The 22,097-nt window shown below is 37.5% G+C and overlaps 1 protein-coding gene across 1 annotated transcript in view; it reads left to right on the top strand.

Moving 5' to 3' along the window:
- LOC127659897 (teneurin-2-like) overlaps window positions 1-22,097 on the top strand; it is a 333,843-nt gene that overhangs the window by 174,206 nt on the left and 137,540 nt on the right. The window lies entirely within an intron of this gene.

Raw genomic sequence — 22,097 nt, 5'->3', positions numbered from 1 at the left:
AAATTGTACATAAAGTTGTAACCACCATTAATATCATATTAAGAAAAATGGTCTATCAATATGGGTTTTTAAATGACAGATACCTTCATTTTAACATAGTCCTCTCCAGTTGCGAGTATTTGGATAAATCCTTGCTTGTGCGGATCTTGTTTACCCCACAGATCTGTTTGTGTCTTCTATAGCTATTCTTTTAGTACTTGTGTAATAGTTGTGTTTATGTGTTTCTTTTGTTGTTATCACAGGATTTCGAAGACTCTCACAAATAAGTGAGCTCAATTTCAACTTTATTTTTATTTGCTGTTGTGTCAGCCATTAATTAGTGTGCACATCTCGCCATCCTATCCACTCTCCCACTGACTCAATGTTATTGTTTATCAACATTGAACTTTTTATTTTTCAGGTGCCTGTCCATTTCCCTCTGTGAACAGATGCTAAGGAGACTTAGAGTGCACATGAGGGACAGACATGTTCTTTATCTGAGCTGGACCAGGCCAGATGGAAGTCTATTAACAGAACTGTGCTGGAAATGCTTCCCAGTGATGTCCTGACCGCTATCTGTCACTCCCTATTAAATCCGACACCAACTAGAGAAACAGAGTCGCAGATGGAATCTGAAAATTTTTCTATTCATAGCTTTGTGAAATGTCCTAAAACGACTCCTATTTTTTTCATCTCGCTTTCTTTGTCCACCTTTCTTCCTGCCTTGTATTTCTCTCAAATATCTTCCTATACTTATCATTCCTTCTCTCGCATATCGTTTTTCTCTTTTCTGGTGGCGGAACTGTGGAAGCAGTATCTGTATTCCTAGTTTAGAATTGTGATGGTTCAGAAAGGCTAAATCAAACAGGATTGGTCTGAGCTGGCTCTGCTGTATAGAGATACAGCTCACAGTTTCATTATAAGTTACTTTAAGGCAATCAGCATATTGCTGTGGTGAATACAGCTGAGCTCAACTTGTTGACTAGACTATACAAAGAAGAATCCATTTGTCACTGAATTAGCGCTAATTAGCAGAGTTTGGGCATGCTGTATCATAATTGGACACATTTTTCTATGTTTCCTCCAGCTGGGTGCTGGAATTCTGGCACTGGGAGCGGAAGACGAGAGCAGAGGGGGTTGAGGTGGAAGAGGAGGCGGTGAAGTGTACAGTATAACTCCCTTTGTTGATTGCGCTGGAAGCAACTTTTGGCTCACTGCACCCGCTGGGTTCTCTTATATAGAGCTATACGAGCGCTCTGAGATGCACATTGAAAAAATAAACACAGACAAAAGGAGCACAGAAGGGAAAGAAGAGGAAAAAAGGAGCGAAAGAGATGGGGCGTAAAACTCCTTTTCTGTGACATGCAGCTGGATCATCAGCGCAACCTAATGAAGGTAGAGGCCTCCCACTGGTTTTATACTGCCAGCCTCCCACAAGGGAATGCCAATTAAGTGCCCCCCCCCCACCCACCACCACCTTCAGTACACAGTTGCATGTCCAAACACTCATTCACACAATAAAGGATGCAGAGGCACGGGTGCACAAAAGGAGATATTTGGCAAGTCCTGGAAAGATGTCAAGATCCTGTCATTCTGAAAGCGTTCTGCACAGAGAGGATGAGAAAGCTCTCTTTCTCCTCACCTCCTCCCTCCTTCCTTCACCCTTCCTTGCTGAATATCAGCATGTATAGCAATTGAGTGCATACATGCGAGTTGTTCTTAAAAAAAGATATTACAAAAACTACCTCCTGGTAGTATGACTCGCCTCAGAGTCAAGAGCTTTTGTGGTGAATCACATCACAAAGAGATTACTGGGCAGAAGAAATAAAGAATGCAGAGTATAGAGAGCTAAGAGAGCTGTCTCGCCTCATGCTCACAGCACTCTGTTTAATGTATAGGGGCTATACCTCATTTGCACTAAAGAACAGGTCTCTTAAGTACAGTACATATATATTTTAACTAAAATGTTCCACAGTCACATAATTTTAATAAGATCAGGCTTGGTAGTTCCTTGTTATAGAATTTGTATCCGGTACAGCAAGCAAACCTCATTAAATGCAGCAAAATAATTATAAACGTATATATATAAAATGTATTTATTTATTTATTATTATTATTTGTATTTTTTTTATAAATGCTTTTTTACACATTTGACACATCCCATGTTAGGTAGGGCCACGTCCCTACTGACCATAGTGCTTCTGTAGCCCATAAATGTGATACTTGTGTTACAGCTTCCATTCTCAGATGGATGCATGGAGATACAACAAGGCAGGAAAGAATAGAAAGGTCCTTTCAATTCCCTGGGCTACATGCAAAGAGTCATCACAAACATGGTGTTACTTGCCCCCTCCTAACACAGATAAAAAGAGTCTGCCGGTCCTACAGAGACCCTTTACTAATGGCAGCAGCATGCAGGAACTGGACCCGAGAGAGGGAAGGGGAGGAGGTAGAGAGAGGCAGGGTGAGAGAGTGGGAGTTCCTTCAGCTTCTCACTGTTAGCTAAAGTCTCTTTGAACAGTCTGTAGAAGTGGGACACTGACAGCAGCAGAGTGAGACTGTATATGTGACTCCTAGCGTAAATGAATGAATGAGACAGACATTCTGACAGACCATTTGTCCTCCTGTCATGAAATGGTGAAGTAAAGCTTACTGGTGCAGTATGGAGACAGGAGAAGGTAAGACAATCTTTACTATAGATATGATGCTATTTTACACCATAACATCAATCACATGGCTTTTATTTGGTCACTGCTTTGGTGAAATAGTAAATGTTACATATTGATTGTGGGGTTGCACCGCAAGGAATTTAGATGCTTGTTCAGGTGGAGAGTGTAATTGACTATTAATTTGTGTTTTGTCCTGTTTGGTTTCCGCAAGGTCACATTTGTATTTTAGTGCAGTTATTCTGCAACAAATGCTGTTCAAAATATACCGATATATTGTAGAGGGATCAGGTGTGGAGGTGCTTTTATGAAGCGCCCTATCTTCTCAATGTTCATTGCCATCTGTTCAGGATGTGTGTGTGTGTGTGTGTGTGTGTGTGTGTGTGTGTGTGTGTGTGTGTGTGTGTGTGTGTGTGTGTGTGTGTGTGTGTGTGTGTTTGTGTGTGAGAGAGAGAGCATGTGTCTTTGCATGAATGTGGATGCGAACTTGAGTGTGTGTGTTTACAAAAGCATGTACAGACCACTTATCTGTTTTCCATACTGAAAGGTCCTTCTATCTGTGTGATGTTTTTATTTCTAAGAATTTGAACGTATGCCTTATCTCTATGATTGAGAAATCAGAATCACAATGTTTGGTTTCATGATAATTAAATTGTTGACTTTATTCTGACAAATTACTTATGTATTTGTAAGTCGTTTTGGATAAGAGTGTCTGCTATATGACTAATTATAAACGTGGACTTACACATGGTGGTATAATGAAATACAATATGAAGCCTTTATTCTAGAATGCATTATATATTATAAGGTATTTGTAATACCTTACGCTATAATACATCCATACATCCTCTTGATACATTTCTCAAACAATTATGTTCCACTTTTGCAAAGTCATGTTTACTTATGTATACTAAGCATAATAATGTTTACAGGTTAAATAGGCCTTTATCACACTTCCGCGTTCGCACAGCGGAAGCTTCGCATAGTAGCGTAAAACAACTTCCTCTGAAGGCTGTTTCAATGGCAGTGCCCATAGTGTATAATTATTATGGTCTATTGTATGTTAAATTTATCTCAAATACTTCAACTAAACATATCTCATCTTGCAATCATTACTCATGGATGGTGAAGCAAAGCAAATGGTGTCATGTTATTTTATACAGGATGTATGTAAGTAGGTAGCACTTCACAGAATACAAGTAGGATTTTTATTAAAAGAATGCAAGAATGTAGTACTAGCAAGAGTACATTTACACATTAAAGATCATTAGAACAAGACAGGGTATACAGTATGGCAAAATATATATATATATATACACACAGGTGAAACTCGAAAAATTAGAATATCGTGCAAAAGTTCATTAATTTCAGTAATTCAACTTAAAAGGTGAAACTAATATATTATATAGACTCATTACAAGCAAAGTAAGATATTTCAAGCCTTTATTTGATATAATTTTGATGATTATGGCTTACAGCTTATGAAAACCCCAAATTCAGAATCTCAGAAAATTAGAATATTACATGAAATCAATAAAAAAAAGGATTTTAAATACAGAAATGTCGGCCCTCTGAAAAGTATAATCATGCATATGTACTCAGTACTTGGTTTGGGCCCCTTTTGCATTAATTACTGCCTCAATGTGGCGTGGCATGGATGCTATCAGCCTGTGGTACTGCTGAGGTGTTATGGAAGACCAAGATGCTTCAATAGCGGCCTTCAGCTCTTCTGCATTGTTTGGTCTCATGTCTCTCATCTTTCTCTTGGCAATGCCCCATAGATTTGCTGGCCAATCAAGCACAGTAATACTATGGTCATTGAACCAGGTTTTGGTACTTTTGGCAGTGTCAAGTGTCAGTGTCAGTGTACTTTTGGTGCCAAGTCCTGCTGGAAAATGAAGTCAGCATCTCCATAAAGCTTGTCTGCTGAAGGAAGCATGAAGTGCTCTAAAATGTCCCGGTAGACGGCTGCATTGACTCTGGACTTAATAAAGCACAGTGGACCAACACCAGCCGATGACATGGCTCCCCAAACCAACACAGACTGTGGAAACTTCACACTGGACTTCAAGCATCTTGGATTGTGTGCCTCTCCATTCTTCCTCCAGACTCTGGGACCTTGGTTTCCAAACGAGATGCAAAATTTGCTCTCATCAGAAAAGAGGACTTTGGACCACTGAGCAACAGACCAGTTCTTTTTTTCTTTAGCCCAGGTAAGACGTTTGACATTTGAAGCCCATGTCCAGGACCCGTCTGTGTGTGGTGGCTCTTGATGCAGTAACTCCAGCCTCAGTCCACTCCTTGTGAAGCTCCCCCACACATTTGAATGGCCTTTTCCTGACAGTCCTCTCCAGGCTACGGTCATCCCTGCTGCTTGTGCACTTTTTTCTTCCACACTTTTCCCTTCCACTTAACTTTCTATTAATGTGCTTTGATACAGCACTTTGAGAACATCCACCTTCTTTTGCAATTACCTTTTGAGGCTTTCCCTCCTTGTGGAGGGTGTCAATGATGGTTTTCTGCACAACTGTCAGGTCAGAAGTCTTCCCCATGATTGTGAATTCAACTGAACCAGACTGAGAGACCATTTAAAGGCTCAGGAATCCTTTGCAGGTGTTTAGCTGATTAGAGTGTGACACTTTGAGCCTACAATACTGAACCTTTTCACAATATTCTAATTTTCTGAGATTCTGAATTTGGGGTTTTCATAAGCTGTAAGCCATAATCATCAAAATTATATCAAATAAAGGCTTGAAATATCTTACTTTGCTTGTAATGAGTCTATATAATATATTCTAATTTTTCGAGTTTCACCTGTATATTCCCAGTATTGATTGTACAGAGAATGAGCAATGATAATGATCACATTGCTTTCTTGTACATGCTTTTTAAAATGTATATTATAAGATCATTTAAAAAATGTCAAGCAAAGAAGCATTACATCCCAGAGTCCGATTGCAAAAAATAACAGGTTCTGTCATTGTAAACATGGAGTAATATCCTCACAGTTTAAGAGCAATGATGGGGGAGGTGTTCACTCACGAGTCACAACTGAATGCAATGTAAATAAACAGATAGAGCTGAAAATGTCCCCGTGTCTACAACTCTATTATATTTAAAATAAGCATGAACATGCTGCAATAGTAAAGACAACAATATTAAGAGACTTAAACCCGGTCTCTTTGGGGTTGAGTTGAGCACATTAATCCTCTGGGAGAAACCTGAAAAGCGCGCAGCTCCTCACGAACAGAGAAAACTTTGCTCACCTCGCTCAGATACTATTATACATTAAATTGGTAAATAACACACATGGTGAGGTGCTATGTGAAGCCAAATAAACAATTAAATGGATGATGTTTATGGGAGCCTGGTAGCTCAGCAAGTAAAGACACTGACAACCACCCTTGGAGTGGCGAGTTCCAGGGCATGCTGAGTGACTCCAGCCAGGTCTCCTAAGCAACCAAATTGGCCCAATTGCTAGGGAGGGTAGAGTCACATGGGGTAACCTCCACATGGTCGTAATGTGATGTGGTTCGCTCTCAGTGGGCGTGTGGTGAGTTGTGCATGGATGCCACAGAGAATAGCGTGAGCCTATGGCTCTGTGGTAATGCACTCAACAAGCTACATGATAAGATGCGCAATTCAAATGGAAATTCATACTCCGCCACCCGGATTGATGTGAGTCACTACGCCACCATGAGGATTCCGAACGCATTGGGAATTGGGAGTTCCAAATTGGGGAGAAATAGGGGAGAAAAAAAACAAAAAAAAACTGCCAAGTGCATCCAAGTTGGTTTAGGTTATTTACTAAAACTGGCAATTGTCCATGGACAGAAAATCACACCTGCACTTTACAGTTTCTGCACACATCATAACTTCTCTTACATACTTGTGATTAGATTGATGATTAGACATGATTAATGTTCAAAGACAGCATCCTCCTTTTTTCTAGATTTTTTAAACTCGCTTCTTAAAAATTGTGTATTTGCTCTTGAGACTATCAGATAACAGCATGTGCATATTAAAACTTGTCTCCTTAGCGCATATGTAGTATCGTCACAGGTGGTTGTGATGAGAGCTGGAGCTTCGCCTGTGCTCACTCAGGTCCAATCACATGTAGTTAATGAGCTGACGGGGTTAGTTACCACTAGGTTAATGATGCCCATTAATATGTTGCTAATATACCCCAGGTCATGCAGTAATTAAAAATCTCATTTTCAACTCTGAGCAAAGAAAGCACAGACTTTTCTTCATCTTAACTGATTTTGTGAAAAATGAGATTGATAGACAGATTATGTCGATTCATAATTTCCAAGATGATTTGTTTGATGTCATTATGACATCCAACCAGTCTGTGTGATGTAATGTAAGATTGGAGGTGTGTTGCATCAGGTGTTTAGGGTTTATTCAAACACTCAGGCAGAGCATATGGGACACAGTCTCTCCTCAGGGTCAGCTGATGCAAAGGGCTGATGAATTTACCTCATAGAAGCACTCGCAACCACAGCCCCTGTGTGTACTGTCTATGTCTATGAAGTAGAAAAACACACACCACCGGGGTCTGGGTTGCTCAGCAAGTAAAGGCTCTGACTACCACACCTGGAGTCACAAGTTTGAATCCAGGGCATCCAGGGAGTGACTCCAGTCAGGCTTCCTAAGCAACCAATTGGCCCGGTTGCAAGGATGGGTAGAGTCACGTTGGGTTAATCTCCTTGTGGTCGCTATAATGTGTTCTCGCTCTCGGTGGGGTGCATGGTGAGTTGTGCGTGGATGCCGCGGAGAATAGCGTGAAGCCTCCACACGCGATAATATACGCAGATTGATAGTCTCAAATGTGGAGGCAACTGAGATTCTTCCTCCGCCACCCGGACTCAGGCAAGTCACTATGTCACCACAAGGATTTAATGCACATTGGAAATTGGGTATTCCAAATTGGGGAGAAAAGAAAAAAAAAAAAACACATCTCTCTCACGTCGTCTATAAATATTTCTCATTTGCATCTGTTATTGACACCTAAGAGAAATATAATGTATACCCTAATGAAAAATAACCACAGTTTCCACAAAAATACCATATTTATTGCGTAGACAATAAAATCAAATTAAATTATTTTGTAGCATCTTTCAAATAGTGTACAAAGATGTTATATAATATATATGTATATATATATATATATATATATATATATATATATATATATATATATATATATATATATATCTTATAAGATATTACTTTTTTGCTGACTTTTTTTTTTTTGTTAAATACTGTGCTACCACAGTTTTATGGTAGTAACAATAGCTGTAGCATCTATAGCATTAATGATGGTAATTTTAGACTTGACTTGTTGTAAGGGTCACAAGGTCAGATGTTTCTTATTTAAACTATAATGATAAACAATAGCAACATACAGTATACACTACTTTCCTCTGTAATATAATAATGTTTCCATCAGAGATTTAGCCCATACATTTCTGGAAACTATTTTTCTTAAACACACCAATTCACTGTGTCTGTGACTAAATTCAACTGCACTTCAAAGCCATCAGTTCAGATTAGTAATATCAGATTATCACATTTTGCTGATAGCAGTTGGGGGAGGAATAAGAGATAAAATGCTTCACAAGTCTGGATAAAAAAAAGAGTGAAATATGAGTGAGAATAGAAATGAAAGTATGAGAAAAAAAAGGTGAGTGTGATCACATGCATACAGTCCAAAAAGACAAACAAGGAAATGGTGGTGCTTGTGATTTAGTGGCAAAGTGGTTTGAGAGGGAGGATGTTATTTTGAGTAGAGAGAGGATTTTATTTTTTTTCAGCAAGCTTTGATCTTCAGTACTGGTGAGAGGTTTCTAAAGACCGCACAATTGAGTAGGTAGGGTTAGAGAGATGCGGAGGAGACAGAGGGAGATGGTTTGGAGCTGAGGAGAGGATGGGAATGATAGAAATTGCACTTACTTTATTCCTTTTTAACTGTGCTAAAAATAAGGTTGCCTCCAACAAAGTCACTGACATCAAAGAGAGTTGGCTGGAATATAATTAGCTATTCATATACACTTTAACGTGGAACAGCTGATCTGAGTGAAGTGAATGGTATTGTGGCGCTTCCTGTGCCTTGAAACAGAGACTGTGTTGTTTTTCCCCAGTAAGCATTTATTAGTGGCAGTGATAGCTTTGTTGTGCTACTTGTAAGTGTGGATTTTGAGTTCATAAGGCATGTTGGTTTGTTAGATGTGCTGCTCTCAAAACACAATGAAATTCCCCTTGACTGTCTATTGTTTTTCATAGAGATAAATTGTTGCTTGATATGGTGAAGATAGTTTGAGGAAAAGATTGTGAACTCCGGCTCACTCTAAACTGACCCCTCTCAACCCTTTCCATTTGCCTGGTTCTCTCTCAGATCTTTTGATTCTGAGAGATAGTAACATCTAGTATGAAATACCCCCTTTTGTTATTCTTCCTCTCACACATTTTAGATCTAACCACCCTAACCAGACTCCAGTCATACTTTTTTGTGGATAAAATGTAAAGGAATAGTTTACCAGAAATTACCATTCTGTCATCATTTACTCCTTTCACATATGTTAAAAAATCTAGACATAGTTAGGGCTGTCACGATTATGAAATTTGACATTTGTCAAAACAAAAAAAACAAAAAAACGACGATGATTAATTGTCTGTTTGAGGGCTTTTACGAATAATTGTCATACAACTGCACTGTACAGAAATATATTTTTTCCTATTTTATGATGTATCCATTTCAAATGAATAGCAAATTGCCATCTAATTGAATTGAATAGTCTTGAAGAAAATGTAATTAATAAAACTTGCATTTTGTAAGATTTGTAGATTTTATTTTGTTAAAGATTAGGCAATTCAATTAGATGGAAATTTGATATGAAATACATCTTGAAAATAGGCTTAAATATTTTTTAAGTGTGGTGTGTGTGTGTGTGTGTGTGTGTGTGTGTGTGCTTGTTACACCTTCAGTTATTTGTTCATATTTAACTGGGAATCATATTATAAAATAGGGATAAATTATTTCCTTTAAAGCTTTTTAAACTTGAATGAATGACATGGAAAACAATATTTTGAATAACTAAATATTTCCAAATACTTTTTTTTGGTCAAATTTAGTCTGAATATCTATTATATTATAATATATTAAATTAAAGTGTGCAATAGTAAAATACCGCACAGTTCCAAAGTTTTAGGCACTTGTGAAAAATGTTGCATAGTGAGGATTTCTTTAAAAATAATCAAAACAGCACCAATTCTCCTAGGGACACCTGGGCAAATATTTCATAGTTGTTGACAGATAGGCTGTTCCAAGCTTCTTGGAGATCTCGCCACAGTTCTTCTATCTATTTATGCTGTCTCAGTTGCTTCGGTCTCTTTATGTAATATAATCCATGATCAGTGGGGGCTCTGCGGGGACCATGCAAACTGATGCAGGGCTCTCTGTACTTCTATTCTATTTCTGTTTGGTAGTCTAAATGTATATTTCCTATTGACACACTAAAGCTGAAGATATAAATAACCATCTTATGTGCCTAAGACATTCGCACAGTATAGAATACTCTGAGTTTTACTCCAATTAAACTCACAAGTCCTTATTTCACATAAAGAAAGGCCTTTGATATTCTGTGTTTCTCCATTCTAGTATCCTCTCCACAGAAATACTGTAGAGTAAGTAGGCATTCATCTGTGTCATTAATACTGCGTGTATGAAACTTAATGAAATTTGACTTTACACTTACGTTAAATGAAAGTGAAACCGGAGCGCTTTGAATTCACTATCAAAATCTTAATTTACATTTTCGCAGTAAATCTCTTCTGAGTGTAGTCCACGGTACGGGACAGTGAGATGCGCTGTTAATGGCAATTATATATATATTTACTTAAAATTACCTTATTTGGACAGTAGAATGTGATTGGAATTTAAAGTGCACAATAATCGCTGCCATCTCAAATAACCACGATCAGACGATTATTTAATCGTCACAACAAGCCTACACTGTACAATGAATTAAACAGAATGCAGGTGTCTTGAGATGTGTTTTTAAAAGTTCTTTTAACTTTAACTTAACTTTTAAAAAAATGTATGTTTGTTTTGACATGCTGTCTTAAAAATTCTGAGCTCATGGCAAGAGACATTGAGAAAGCAGCCTGACATGTCGTAATGCACTGCAGTCAACAGTAACAGGTGCAATGTTCATCCTAGGCAAGAACACTACAGAGAACAAACAGTGAAAAGAGCTCGGCTCAAAGAGGCAGTGACATCACTTTTGCAGTCGCCCCAGCTGAGGCTGCAGCTTTATGATGTCACCACCTTTATATCAATGTCTCCAGTCTTCAGGTCTGACCTTAATGTTCTGCTGATGTGCAAGCTTATCGTCTCCTGAACTTTCTTGAACAAAATGGTAGAGTGCACGTCAGCGGAAAAGTTTATTTTTTGTGCGCAAACGAGGTTGACGCCATGTCAGAGTTGATATTACTTTTTAATGTAGTGTTTAAAAGCTTTTTTGTCTAGCCTTGTAAATAAACAAGTGTAGCATAGCTCAGGGATATGTGTGGCTGCCAAAAAGCTTTTTATGAATATTGTAGGACTTAAAGTGACAAGTACTGGTATTCTGCTCGGTTATAGCAAAATCGCTCTTGTATAAAATTGTGTTCAGCATTCTTTGTTTTTGACTGCTTTAACATACGCCTACAGATGATGAGTAAATTTAACAAACGCAACATTTGATTTTTTTTTTTCGGTACTATGACATTTTGTGAATTGATAAAAAAAGACAAGATGAGTGAACGTCTGTGTTCGGGGATCTTGATTATGCTGAACAAGGACACAGATGGCTGTCCTGTTTATTTTATATTTTGCTAATATTGTTCATGATGCAATGTTCTGCAAGGCCATATATCATTGGCCCACTTAAAGGACTAGTTCACCCCAGAAAATTTAAATTCTGTCATAATTTACTCACCTTCATATTAGTGCTAAAAACAATAGGTATCACTGTGAACAAGCTATCATTAGCTCATGAACGTGCAACAGACGGCAACATTTTCACTGTAAAATAGCCTTCAGAAGGCTTGGAATATGATGCGCGATCCACGTGGACAACTTACATGAGACATTTTTAATCCTTGTGTGAGCTTTCAATCGAGTATCTATCAACTGCTATTGCACCGAGACGGACAGTCATGTTCATGTTTTGAACAACATGAGGTTGAATAAATTACATTTTAATTTTTGGGTGAACTATGCCTTTGAAGATTTTTGGAGGCTAAAACAGTATTGTATGAGTGTATCTGTGATCTCACAGGTGGGGCTGATGGGTGATGGTGGTTATTTATTCCCTCTACCATCCATAAGGGAAATGTGTGGAATTCATAACAGTGTCATCAATCCACAAAGACAACATCAATGTAATTTATATGGAAATATCGTGCAAGGAGCCAACGAAGGTCTGAGCATAATTGACAATGAGCTGTCTGAGAATGTGTTTATGATTGTGAGTGTCTGTGATTGTGGCTGCACCTGAATCCTGATTTTCAACTTAACACACATGGTTGTATCATAGTGGTCTTGCAGAGCTGGACGCACTAACACCTGCGTTTGCTGGAGGACATGTTTTAATCAGTGATCATGAATCAAAGTGTAGTGTCCTGCATAGACTGCTGCAGTATGCAACCAAAACAGTAAATAAGCATAACATTGAATAGATGATGAATTGCTACCATTATAGGGCATTTAGCATGCTGACATGTTAAAAAAAGCAAACAAACAGAAATGTATTCAAGCCTAAATGCATATGGGATATCCTTTAAATTAATGCATTACTGCCTCGCTAATTGCAGCCACTCAAGTGCAAACAAATTGAATTTAAATGGCTAGTATTTCAATCTTTAAAGGCCTCTTAAAGAGATAGATCATTAAAATATGAAAGTTCTTTGATCATTTACTGTACCTACCCTCATGCTATACCAAACATATTAATTTTTTCTTCTATAAAACAAAAAGTAAAAGTGAATGGTGTCTGGCTGTCTTTCTGCCTAACATCTCCTGTGTTTCACAGAAGAATGAAAGTCATATGGGTTTGAAACAAAATGACAGTGTGCAAATTATCACAGAATTTCCATTTTTGGGTGAACTATTCCTTTAAAGACCAGTTTTCACCCAGTTAAACGTAACAAACTAAAAAGCCTTTGAGTCTTACAGTTGCTCTGAGTGTCCTCACAGTGACTTTACCATGATGGACACAAAGCCCAAATGAGACATACTTTGAGAATAACAACAACAAAAGTGATTCTGATTGACAAACCTGGAGTCACCCAATTCAATTAAAGTTTAGTCCTTTGGCTGATCCTCCATTTCAAGTGCCAAGCAGCTGAGCTTGTGTCTGTGTGTAATGCTCTGTTTACAATAAAGAATTTGACTTGCGCATTTCCTGAAGTCATTCTCATGCAGTAAAAATGAGAATATAGGCTTGAGGAAAAACATCAAAAGGCTTTTGTGTGGATAAACCTAAATGGTTGGAAGTCCCTTTTAAGCTGAGAAACTTTCCTAGTTGTGAAAAACCTTTTCCTCTTTCCCGTCATGCTTTTGGCAGCTGAGTGAGCGAGGATCAACAGAACAAGTTTGTGGACTTGTTTGTGCCAAAACGTGTTTGTTGTGTTTATGTGTGTGATTATCATGCTCACTGCTCTAGCATTAGCATTGGCTGAGTGTGTGAAATGGGCGTTAGTGTGTTGACAGGCACAATTGAGCTTAGTAGTTGTAAAGATTAGGATCCTGTCAATGTGTATGGCATCATGCAACATCATAATGAGAAAATGGAGCCAAACACAGGGCATTCAGACAATCTGCCCTGAACGGACACTATGAGAGGCAGAAAGGTGACCAGGGCAGCCATCTTAGCAGTAGAGGACAAGATGGCCTCCTGCCCTGGATCACGCCAGAGATGCACAGGAGGGACATTGGTAGTCTTAGCTTTAGATGGCAATGCAAATTTCACACAAATCTGGAAAGCACTTTTTAGATCTGGCAAGCTCTAGTCTGATTGGCTGACTTTATGCAACTTTTGGGGGTGATAGCACACATCAGTCTGTCTGGAAAAAAGTTGTGTTGACGAGGTTTGATATAGCGAGCACTTTTGAGAAAGAACTAATCACTGGTTTTGCCAGAGTTTTTCAGGAAAAGTGGCATCAAATCTTTGAAATGATGTTCAGAGTTTGGTTTTAGGCACTTTGTAGCAACTTATCTAGATTACCATAAACAGAACTGTATATTCCGCATTTGTCCTTAGTTATGGCTGTTTGTTATGTCTCTGAACTAGTCTGTGTATATTATATTGGACTGCTAGAATTTCTGTATATACATATTTTCCTAAATTTGTCATGTTTTTTCTACATTATTTATTAATAACATTATTATTATTATTATTATATATCTGTCTATTATTGTGATATGATCTATTTCAGAAACACATGCCCCTAAATGGCACATAATCTTTTCCATTTTAAGTGGGCAGTTTTTGTCCAGAATAGGATCTAGAGTGGATCAGACACGTTGTTGTTTACTCAAAGGCCTGGCTATGCGAGATTATGACAATGGTGACTGATGATGTCACTGTCTCTAAGCTAACTGTTTTATTATCTATACATTGTCATATGTTTAATTGACAGTTCTGAAGTACAATGGAAATAAAAAGTATGTAAACCTTTTGGAATTGGCTGGTTTTCTGCATTAATTTGTCATAAAATTAGATCATATTCATCAATGTCACAAATATAGACAAAGCACAATGCGCTTAACCCTCTGGGGTCTGAGGGTGTTTTGGGCCCCTGGAGAAAGTTTGACATGCCTTGGCATTTGTGCTTTTTTCAGTTGCTTAAAAACACATTCATTGCTAAAGTCTGATGATACTGTATTCAGCACAAACTGGGCTACAATAATATGTGAGCAACATGTTTGTAAATGTTTGTATTTTTGAGAAAATAATGTTTATGCGTGGTTTTGGAAAAAACAAAATGTTTAAGTCATTGAAATAAGGCCATATAACACATACTAAACATTTGTCCACAAGCCTTTTGATAACTGGATCTTGTAGCCTAGAGTTTTTGCTACAAAATGATGTGAAAACCATCCTAATCATTCATTCAACCAAAACAATATAGTACATACAATTTTGAAAGACACTTTTAGTGTTAGAAAGGTCAAATGTGAGGAGGCATTAACTATCATGAATACTGATTGTAATCACACCTGAGGAGACAAAAGATCCCTCCCCTAGGCCTATCAATGAGGAATATGACAGAAATTGAATGAATGTGAGGAGACTTAATGATCAAAATCAAGTTTTAAGTTAAAATAAGTTATCTGACTATACATTTTCTTTATATAAAGAATTTACTTAATTTTAGACCTTCATTACTGTTTAAAATAAGTCTCTTCTGCTCACCAAGACTGCATATATTTGATCCAAAATACAGTAAAATCGTTGATATTTTGAACTATTTTTACAATTTAAAAGAACAGTTTTCGATTTGAATATATTGTAAAATGCAATTTGTGATCAAAGCTGAATTTTCAGCATCATTACTGCAGTTTTCAGTGTCACATGATACTTCAGAAATCATTATAAGATGGTGATTTTCTAATATGGGCATATTTAAAGTGCGTTTTACTAATTTACACCTGAACACATATTTGCAAGTACAAGCTTTGTTGATGATAATGAGGCAGCATAAACACTTGATAAAATATAATCTAAACATTCATATTATTTTTATATCATATAACATATCATATTTATATCATACAGTACACAATTTAAATACCTGCTTTATTTATTTACATGTAAACAACATTTACATGTAAATAAAACTTGCTTATTTGGACATATTTCAAATTTAAATACTCTGAATCCTGGCTGGCAAATCTGGAAACAGTCCCACTAGTAACATTTTTACATGTTTATATAAAATAGCATGTCAACTAATTAAAACTAAATTACTTACTAGTCCGAAATTGTATCCTCAGCTGGATCAAGTCTCTCTTCAAAATACAAATGTTCATCGGAGTCCCGCTCTTCTTCTGAGGAAAATGTTAACTCTTCGTCACTATCCAGGAGTTTTCTCACTTGTGTATCATACTGTCTTTCAAATGCGCAGAAAAATTTATGAACATGTTTTATTTAAGGCACAGTCGGGGGGACTTGTACCATTTCATTTGATCGCTTCAGCACATTCAATTATGAATGGCGCGCTCTGCTGGTGGGTGGGATCACATTAGAGATAAATTAGCTGAGCCAGGAAACTGTACATCGCTTTGTTTCATACAGATTACATTGCAGGAGAATATTTGTTTTAAATTTGAATTGTTTTATTTAAAAGTAGACATTTTAAGCTTTCTTTAGACATATGTTTCATGTGTGTGTGATAAGTATTTGCGGAGTTTCAGTAAAGATTTTGGATGTGTTTCAGAAATATGCTCGCAAACCCAGAGACTGCTTACAGCTCACCCTTTTTATTTTCTTTATTTTACAAAAGCACAATGTTTTGTTGTTATTATGAGTATACACAAATAAATGTAGACCCTTTATAGTCTCTAATGATGTCTTACACTTATCTGTCTGCCCCAAAATGATGGAGAATTTTATGTTGTTTGCGCTGTAATGACGACTACACACAAACAATTTAAATATTTCATGTCTTTATTGAATATATCAAACATTCAAAGTGCTGTGGAAAAAGTAAGTGAGCCCTTTTCCAGAGTAGCGTTGTGGAATGGTCTTTGGCAAATATCAGGTGCACACCAGTATTTTTTATTGGAATGCAGTGGCTTTTTTGTGGTTTCTTGCTATGGACACCAAGCCTGTTTAATGTTTTCCATATAGTAGACTCATGAACAAAGATGTTAACCAGTTTCAATGATTTCTTAAATTTTTAACCTCATTGAACATTTTACAGTCTACCCTTTGAGTCATCTTGGCTGGATGGCCACTTCTAGGGAGAGTAGCCACAGTACTAAATCAGATCAATTTATAGACTATTTATCTAACTATGGACAGATGAATATCTAAGCTCTTCGAGATAACTTTGTAACCCTTTCTAGCTTTATGCAAAGCAAAAATACTTGATAGTAGGTCTTCTGAAATCTCTTTTTTGCGAGGCATGGTCCAGGTCAGCAGATGCTTCTTGTGAATAGCAAAAGTAGCTCTAACATACACTCAGTTTTTTTTTTATTGGATGCCATGTTTGCTGACACTTGTTGACATCTTTATCCTAGGAGTTCCCTTACTTTTTCCACAGCACTGTGCATTTTTAAGGGAATTTGTTCAATAAAGACATGTAAGATTATAATCGATGTGTTATTAGCACATTGTGCTTTGTATATACTTGTGACTTTGATGAAGATTTGATCACATTTTATGACCAATTAATTCAGAAAAACAGCTAATTCCAAAGGGTTCACATACTTTTTTCTTGCTACTTCATCTCTTATTCATCCTATTTTATTTTATTTTCCTCATTTCCTCTCACACACCTGTGTGCATATGTTTCTCATTTTCTGAGATCTAATCCACCTCCTTTTTCTCCCTTTTCTTCTCTTCACTGTTGGATGCAGGTGTTGGATAGCAGTTGAGCAAAACACATAGGTACATTGTTGATGAAAATAGAGAAGGAGAGAGAGAGAGAAAGGGGAGAAATGATAAATGGCACTCATTAGTGCTGTAATTTATCACTTTCCATATGACTGGGCTCCAGCTGTCTATTACTGAGAATTTTGGCCTTTCTGACTCACCATCTCCTCGCCAGCCAGATGGGTGGAGAGATGTTGTGCCGCGCCCCATGTGCTAGGTAGACCCAGGTCACTGTATTTGGTTCACATCCGTGAGCATGTTTGCGAGAGTTTCTGAGTATGTTGACAGAATTGCCACAGTCAGCGGCATATCTACTTTAATTCCATAATCTGGGAATGCATATCAAAATCAAAATGATTTTCTCATAATAATATTACATTACATAATGTGATTTTTACAAGCGCTCTTACCCAGAGATTCCAACAAGTGAATGAAAGTCAGCAGCAATAAATAAAAAACAAGGCACCGGACAGCCTTAATGTTTATGAATTATGAGCCATGTGAAATCAAGCATCACAAAGAATTTTCATGTAGTCTGTCTACAGACGGTAACTTTCTCAAATCAAATTTGGCCAAAATGGAGCAAAGCCAAAAAGTGGTGGAGAAATGCTGGCTCATGAATTATTTAACCCAAAGTGCTGATGACAGCTCTTTTTAGCTATGGAAGACCAGCCATGTGGTTTCTTGTCAACGAAAAGCAAACAATTGATGCTCATTAGGGTTTGTCAACTCATCCCTTTGAAATTAATCAAACAGGATTCCCCAATCACTCCCCTGATCTCTATAAATTGCAACAGTCTTGTTCCAGAAGTAAAAAAAGAATCCCATTTATTTTCTCCATCGGAGAGTATAATTTTAGCTCCCAATCGATGGTATATGCTTCTGTGAATGTCAACAGTCCGCCTTATTTTAACTTCATTTCATTGTGTTTTATTGAGGAATTTCTGTTGAAAAACCATACTACCCGTAAATCATGTAGAGAAAGATTCCACCAATCAAAACATCACAGCAAACAAAGCTCTGCCCACTCCCATGAGGCACTGGAACAATTCACTTCGGAGCTGGATGGTTTGATTCCTGGCTTAGAACTCTTTAATGAATGATTTTATGACCTTCAAATGGAATAAATAAATTGAAAACAATTGTTCCAGTACTAAGATGGCTGAAAGAGTAAGCAGACACTGTTGTACTTCTTGTTCAGACATCCGATAATCTTGCCTCAAGCTCACACCATTGGTTGAGGCCATCAGGCTGTTTAAACTAACAGACCAATTTTTTAAAGCAAGTTTTTTTCTCTCCAATTTGGAATTCCGAATTCCCAATGCGCTCTAAGTCCTCGTGGTGGCGTAGTGATTCACCTCAATCCAGGTGGCAGAAGACGAATCTCAGTTGCCTCCGTGTCTGAGACTGTCAATCCGCACATCTTATCATATGGCTTGTTGAGCGGCATCCATGCACAACTCACCACTTGCCCACTGAAAGTGAGAAACACATTATAGTGACCACGAGGAGGTAACCCCATGTGACTCTACCCTCCCTAGCACCTGGGACAATTTGGTTGCTTAGGAGACCTGGCTGGAGTCACTCAGCATGCCCTGGATTCGAACTCGCGACTCCAGGGGTGGTAGTCAGCGTCTTTACTCGCTGAGCTACCCAGGCCCCCCTGAAAGATGAATTCTAAACTTGGATAGGAGACATAAACACACTCAGGAGCTCTGTTGAATTTTATCTTAATTAGGGACAGGTCAAGGTCAGATCAGCATTCCAGTCCAACATAGGCAAAATACTTTATCCTCTCCCAGAGAGATAAATGGAATTTAGGAAGGACGGCAAATGACAAGAATCATCTAGAGGAACAGGTGCCCCCCCAACCCCCTTTCTAACGAGCCTTTGTTCTAATGACGATGTTCTAATAACACAAAGCAATTTATACTGACCTTTATAGAAATTTAGCAAAAATAAATTACAATAGTTAAAAATTGCCCCTGAGCCTAATTGCAAAGGAGATGAAGTTTCCTATAATTGCTTTTGGCCACCTAATGCAATTTTCCTTTTTTTGTAATTAAAGTGATTTAAAAATGTAATATCCCCAACACACACACAGACATACACACACATGCACACACGTATACTTATCATGTCCAGTGCCATAAATACTCTCGTTATAGAGGCAATGGTCCATTGAAAATGGTGTCATGGTTTTGTGTGTGATCATTATGTGCTTGTTGAAATTAGTGCAAGGATAATAATCATTCTGGATTTAAACTGTTTTATAATTATTTAAATATACCAAACATTAATTTATTTTTCTATAATGAGAAAAACACCTCTTCACCAAGACAGATTATAAGATACAAGTTGCATGTGCAAGATATAAAGTTGCCATGACATGGGGTTTTAAGAGTAAGATATAAAGAGTAATATTTATTTTTTCAAACTTTCCAGATTTACTCCTACTCTACTCTGTCCTCCAGTGCCCAGATGCTTCTCTATGATCGTTTATTGTTCTTTATTGTTCGTCCATTTCTTTAGAAGTCAAGCTAATCAGTCACAGCCACACTTAACCTCTTGCACTTTCATCTGCATATAAGCTGAGCTTTTGTGCTTTTGCTGAGCAGAGTGTTTATTCATCTCTTCTGTGCATTAGTGAAGATCCCTGTCTCCCTCTTGATCTTTCCCTCCTGCTCGCTCTTTCTCTCTTCTCATAGGCCCATTTTCAGATGCAGATGCCATAGAAGAAGCTTTTATTAAATGTTGATGGTAAACATATCCTTCTCCCCTCTTCTTTCATTTTATTATTAAACGATACACTGTCCTGTGTCATTTGGGTCTGCTTAACAAGCAGTCCAGTCAACCTGCTATATACCTTCTATATTTATTTATGCATAATATCCCACATGCACAGATCATGAGGTAAACCCCAGGAAAACTGAAGAAAACAAAGGCAAAAATATTGTTTTTCTCTTGCTGTGAAGATAATATGCTGTAAATTGTTTGGCAGGGTTGGCAAAAATCCATAATTTTAAGAGTTGGCTCCTTTGTATTTATGAGTTGGAATTTGAATTGAATTGCCCTTGCTCCTCAAAACATGTTGAACTTAAATTTGAATTAGAATGAAGGGGATAGAAAATGTATTGCATTGCAATTCAAAGAAATTCAGTGCGCACACACAACTTTCATTAAACCACAAAATCAAAATAAACAAGATCTGTGCATAAATAATATACTGTATGTAATTTAAATGTTAAACATTGATTAGAAATATCATCAGATTTTTCTGAAAAGAACATGTGTTGTATGATAAAATGTTTATGATTAATACATAATGAAAAAGGATAGCTATTGTTAAAAAACTGTCTATTCAGTTCTGAATGGCACACAGCCCTGGTGTTTTAGGTTTGGTGTTTGTGAAACAGGGGCACTGCACTTAATCAATAACAAAAGTCACAGCAACCTCGACTCAGCAAACACTCAATATCCTCGAATGACATTGTACTGACAAAGGAGTCATAGAGAGAGAAAGGGCAAATGTGTTTGTATATGTTTGTTTTCGAGTAGGGGAGTTGACTCAGATGTGTTCAATATACTTTTAACATTCAAGGTCTTTGTACAAAAGCACTCCTTGAACCTCTCTTTCTGTTCCTCCATTCCTGCTAACAGGCAGTCTGGAGTTGAATACATGAAAGGAAGATGAAAGTTTAGCACTGCATGTTTGTGTGTGATAATCTCTGTTTACAGAGTGGCTTTTTTGAAGCTGAAGGGACTCTTGAAAGATACGTAGATATTGCAGTCTTTGTTTGATCCCAATTAAAATGGTGGTCAATGCATTGTTGTTTCAGTTTGAGTGATATGAATCTTAAAAGAGCGTTGCTTGTGAGTCTGGGGCCAATCACATCACGCGGCGTGATTGTAGTGGGTACTGTGTTTTCCCTGCTGTCTTTCCTGGAGTAATTAAGGCAGGTAATAGCCTCCTAATTCCTCTTCCTTTATGAGGACTGACAGCACACACAGTCCTTTAAAAACTGTTTGAAATTTTTCCTGCAGTGCCAGGACAATTACTCAGGAGCTCAGATGCATTTAAAAGCAATGACCTGCTCCACCCTCCCTTGTGCATTTCCTCGGATGGAAAAATTGCATGCAGTTCATACCTGCAGGCTCTTTATTGTCATAACGCATGCATAGTGTTCTTTTACGAGATCCTGTTGGAAAATCACATTCAAAACATCTGTATTATGTTGGTGAAGTGAGAGTGTGATTGTTTGTAACTGTACTCATGTAGCATGCAGGTTTACAGGACAAAAATGCTGTGTGCCGCAATGCTGCAGGCCTGGCACTCCATAACTCACATAAACATACATATACTTGCACTGACACAAAATACTTAAATACTTTTGTTTATGTAATGTCAATGCACTGTGAGCGTGTTGTCATATTCTATTTAAATTATGTATACACAGGTGTTATCAGCATATTTAGCACATAAATTATGCATGCAATCAAGACCACACACAACATGTTTCTTACATTTTCTTTACAAGCCCAGAGATAACTTTTATGAGAAACACTTTGGTTATGTGCATCTAATTTGATGAGAACTGGCAACACAGAGGACCACAGAGGACCACTACAGTATCCAAAAATATTTGGATACTTCAGCCACACTTAAAAATTAATGAATGTCATTGCATTAGATAACAATATATCAAATCAAGTGCTGCTTTTTTTAGAGAACAATAGCAAAAATACACTTTTAATTATTAATTTTTTTACAAAAATATTTTTGTTGGGGTTTAAATTAGTATAT

This window comes from Xyrauchen texanus, chromosome 19 (assembly GCF_025860055.1).
Source record: "Xyrauchen texanus isolate HMW12.3.18 chromosome 19, RBS_HiC_50CHRs, whole genome shotgun sequence".
Taxonomy (NCBI): domain Eukaryota; kingdom Metazoa; phylum Chordata; class Actinopteri; order Cypriniformes; family Catostomidae; genus Xyrauchen; species Xyrauchen texanus.
Note: the sequence above shows the minus strand (reverse complement) of the source record. Positions and strands in the feature narration are given on the sequence as shown.